The sequence below is a fragment of the Cibotium barometz genome, chromosome 22 (genome assembly GCF_041138505.1).
Source record: "Cibotium barometz isolate CiBa-2024 chromosome 22, ASM4113850v1, whole genome shotgun sequence".
In the NCBI taxonomy this organism is placed as follows: Eukaryota; Viridiplantae; Streptophyta; class Polypodiopsida; order Cyatheales; family Cibotiaceae; genus Cibotium; species Cibotium barometz.
Window position 1 is genome coordinate 46,957,314 of NC_141067.1, and position 5,334 is coordinate 46,962,647.

Sequence of the window (5,334 nt, forward strand, 5' to 3'; positions counted from 1 at the left end):
AGATGAGGGTCCAAGTACTTCAGCAAATTTAGTGGAAGTAGTCCATATAGTAGGTGCTAGGAAAGAATCGGCAGACAGAAAATCTAGAAAGGTGACATTTTCTCATAATCATCCAATGGTGGGAGTTGTCACTAGATCCCAGGGGAAAGTGCAAAGGACTGTAGAAGCTTGCCGAAATCAACCCAATTAGAAGGAGGAAAAGTAAGCATGCTTAAGGAGGCATCTTCAGAGGAAGTTGCAGAGAGTCAAGAGCCAGTGTCGGATGAGCAATCGTCTGATCAACCTCCCATAGCACGCGTAGGAAAAGGCCCTCACTTCCAACTTGGTGTAACACCTTTCCCTGATAGATTAAAAGTACCACATGCTAAGAAGGTCGGGATAGGTGCTAAAGTTGATCCAAAACCTCAATTTGATTTATGGGATATATTGGAACGGTGTGAGGTGTCTATTAGTCTACCTACATTAGCGGAGATCTCTCCAATATATCGAAAGCAGATGTATCAACGACTTGCATGTCGACATTCGCGGGTGAGAAAAGAAGTGACTCCTAAAGAACCTTTGGAAACAGGAGTGCAAGTAATTGATATGTTTATGGATTTTGAGGCTCCGACTATTACGGTAGAAATTGGACATCATCAGGTCATGGGGGTACAGCTAGATGGAGGAGCTGTGGTGAATCTCATGACTGAATATACAATGGAAGAGTTGGGCCTAAAGGGTTTAGAGCCCACAAATATCATGTTGCGAGTAGCAGATCAACGTCGAGTGAAACCATTAGGTCTGCTTCAAGGAGTAAAGACTATAATAGCAGGATTGGAGTTTTGCGTTACCTATCTAGTAGTGCGACCGCATTCCTATGGTGCAGCGTTTCCAATCTTGGTAGGACGACCTTGGTTAGTACAAGCTCGATGTGTTCAAAAGTGGCATAAAGGGATAATAATCATAGGTCCACGCACGGATAGAGTTCAATTGAGGGTTGTGTCTAAAGAATTCTTGAGGGAGTTCACTAAACCACCTTCTACAACCGAAGAAATGACGGGATATGGAAGTGATACATCCGTTGGTGAGGAAGTAGTCCAAGAACGTAGATGCGGGTTTCATTTATCCTGTGGCATACAGTGAGTGGGTTTCCCCAATTGTAATTGTTCCAAAGAAAAATCGTAAGATTAGAATTTGTGTGGATTATCGAAAGCTAAATGATAAGACTAAGAAGGATCACTTTCCATTGCCTTTCACTGATCAAGTTCTAGACCGAGTAGCAAGGCATAAATTGTATTCCTTCTTAGATGGTTTTAGCGGTTATAATCAAATACAAATTCACCCAGATGATTAACCAAAAACCACTTTTACAACAGAATGGGAAACTTATGCTTATCGAGTGATGCCATTTGGATTATGTAATGCTCCATCTACTTTCCAATAGGTGATGATGGCTTCATTTCAAGAATTTTTACAAAAGTGGATGGAAATCTTTTTGGACGATTTTTCAGTTCAAGGGGATGAGGAGGATATGCCTGAGAAGTTAGCTAAGGTCTTTGATCGTTGTTAGCAAACTGGTATTTCCTTGAATCCGGAGAAATGTGTTTTTGGCATTAAGAAAGGAATCTTGTTAGGTCACGTGATTTCATCTGAGGGCATTACTGTGGATGATAGTAAAATCAATAAGATACGTGATCTGCCTGCTCCTACAACCATGAAGCAATTACGAGGGTTTTTGGGACATGCTAATTATTATCGCCGATTCATATTGCTTCGGTGGTAAACCCTTTAACTACTCTTCTTCGGAAGGATGTACCCTTTGAATGGTCATAAGGTTGTCAGGAGCCTTTTGATACGATCAAAGATCGATTGATAAAAGCACCAGTTTTGATACCCCCAGATTGGTCTAAACCTTTTCATATTCATGCAGACGCTTCACACACAGCTGTAGGAGCAGTTCTTTGTCAAGTAGACGATAAGAAGGTAGACCATCCGATTTATTATGCGAGTCGCAATTTGACAGAGACAGAGAGAAATTACACTACAACAGAGAAGGAATGTTTATCCATGATATTTGCCATGAATAAATATCGACATTATTTATTGGGCAAGTTTTTTACAATTTATGTGGATCATCAAGCACTAAGATACCTTTTGAACAAGACAGATCTTGCGGGGCGAGTAATTCGATGGATGTTACTTTTTCAAGAGTTTGATTTTGAGGTAGTTACTCGTCCTGGAAAATCTCATGTATTGGCGGATCATCTTTCTCGGCTTTTGACTGAGGATATTGAGGAGGGAGTGGATGATGAATTGCCTGATGCGGCATTATTTTTGACCGATTGTACACTTCCTTGGTTTGCGGATATTGCAAATTTCTTGAGCACTACTCATTATCCAGGAGGCGCCAGCAAGTATGAAAAAGAGAAAATTTTATTACAATCTCGCCACTACACCCTCTTTGGTGGTTATTTGTATCGTTATTTTCCTAGGGAGGGGGTGTATCGTCGTTCTGTGCGAGAGGATGAGATACCTTCTATCTTACGTGCACTTCATGATGAGCCATGTGGAGGTCATTTTGCAGGGGAATCAACCGCTCGCAAAGTATTGCTAGCAGGGTATTGGTGGCCAACTGTCTATAAAGACTCTTTTGAGCATTGTAAATATTGTGATAAATGTTAAGCTCTCAAATGAGCCACTTTTTATACAAAAACTCTAAAACTCCCAAAAGTTCCCATGTGGGATTATTGTCAAGCCCACTCCCACACTCATCTACAACTTGGAACTCTTTACAAGAGCCCTAAGTATCTTTTTGTTGCATCCTTGCATTGATCTTCACTCGTCACGCAACAAACCCCATGGTGTCGGCTTCAAATGGATTAAAAGATCTTGTGGGTGTCCTATTTGGGGCTAAGGGATGACTATTTGACGGCCCTAGATTATCCATGGACAATGAGCTAGTTGTTCTGGAAAGGGTATCAGATTGGGATTCGGAAAAGATTTCAGCAATATCTGCCAAATTTCCTACCGATTGGGTCCCACTTTCCTGCGTAGGTACTCTAGAAGGTGCCCTAGGCCCTATGGCAGTGTCTATATGACGTCCCGACCGCAAGTGCATAAGGTCAAATTTTAAGGTTTTTCTACATATATATATATATATATATATATGTATATATATATATATATTTCTAAACCCTACCTAACCACTATGTGTGTAACTATCTATTTTTTATTATTTTTATTATTTTTATTATTTTTTTTACTAATTACACAAAATACTAATTATGCACAAAATTACAAAAATTTAAAAAAAAAAGCAAGTTACACTAATTATACAAAAGAAAAATTAAAAAAATTAAAAAAACTATGCAAAAAAATGGACTCAAAATAAAACACATAATTTATAGAATTTTATTTTTTATTTTTTTATTTTTCTTTCTTTCTTTCTTTCTTTTCTTTCTTTTCTTTTCTCTTTAAAAAAAAATTATTTTTATTGTTTTTTTGTTTTTTTCTTTTTATTTTTATTATTTTTTTTTAAAAAATATAAAAAACATGAAAATTAACAAAAAATAAAAATTAAAAATTAAAAAATTAAAAAATTACTAACCTTCAACCTCATCCTTATCGCCTCTGGATTTCTCTGCTATGGCGGTCGCGTCAGCTCACCTATCGCCTTCAATGGCCAGCTCACCTCCCTTCACGTTCTGCTGCGCCTTCTCCGGTTCTTCGCCCGTGCACAGCTCTCTGCTCTGCTGCTGCTGCAACTAGCCGAATGATGCTTTTCCTCCTCCTTTGCGCCTCAGCTTCACCTTTGGCGCTCTCTTTTGCTGCTGCGCCACCGCCCGCGCGCTTCTCTTTTTTCGGCCAGTTCTCCACCTTCGCGGCTGTTTTTTATTACTGCCGACTACTAACAGTCATGTTGTTAGCCTTAAAGTTATCGAATTATGGTACTTGCCGGTGCACTTCTGTGAAAGATCGGCACTATAAATATAAACTGGATGGATGGATGGACTTGTCACGGCTTTTCAATGTATTTTTATTCGCTAAAATCTGGAAAAACTAGTTGTAGCGTTTACTTTGACCTATTTAGAAAAATGCTTTTTTAACTCTAATCTATGAACAAAAAACGAATACATCAATGAAAATAACCATGGAAAGCATATACATGAATGAGAAAACATTAGGGGGAGTAGATCTCAACCGCACAAGTAAGTACTAATCTATTTTTTTCTTCTAATCACTAGCTCCGAGATTCCACACTCATGCTAACCCTAAACCTAAAAACAAAAAGAAATAGTGGTAGTAATGCAAGCTTCTCAACCGGTTTTGAGTCTTCTCCCCGGCAACAGCAACGCCAATGGAGAGACGGAAAACTCTCTCACTTGTAGCATGAGTAGTATGATCCGTGTGTAGCTCAATCCAATGGGATTTGCATCCCTTTCGGAGCTAGGGATTCAACCCGTACCGGTGCACAAAAGCTTATCCACAAATGGAGAGAATGCTTATGGTGGCTACCATCACATGACACTAGACTAAGCACACACACAAGCTCAACTTGCCCTCATTCCTATACACCCATTCATTCACAAATACAAGCAAGAGGAACACAATCACTATGCACACAAGCAAAGAGAAAGACCTCACTCCACTCCTATCTTCCTACAAGCATGCACACACTCAAGCATCAAGCTTCCATGAAAGCTTCAAATTAGCCCACATACACAAAAACGAAATACTAAAAGCATGCATAAGAGTAAAATGATTAGAGAAGAGGATGAGAAAGACTCATGACATTGCTATTGATTCAATGAAGAGATTTATCTCATACAAAGATGTAGATGGGGTGAGAGAAGAGTCTTCACCTCTATGGAGAAGAGAGAGAGTAGCTCTCTCAAAGGAGCTCTTGCATGAACTTAGCCCAAAGTGTGTCTAAGCTCTCAAATGAGCCACTTTTTATACTAAAACTCCCAAAACTTCCCATGTGGGATTATTCTTAAACCCACTCCCACACTCATCTACAACTTGGAACTCTTTACAAGAGCCCTAAATAAGAATGTCACTTGTTTTCCTGCTTGCATCTTTGTGTTGCATCCTTGCATTGATCACCACTCGTCACGCAACAATCCCATTCAAATCTTCCTAAGCCCAACGAGGACAAATCTGAGAAGAAGAGATGCAACTATTGTTAGGAACTTGTTCATGTAGTTGAGGAATGCTGGAAGAAGAAATAGAGTGAGCAGAAGAAGACGCAGCAAGGTTTGCTACCACCACACAACAGCTGATAATGTAGAGGAAGCAAATTTCACAAATGATGTCTATGCCTTAACAATCACATGTAGTGATTTTCCTCCTCCT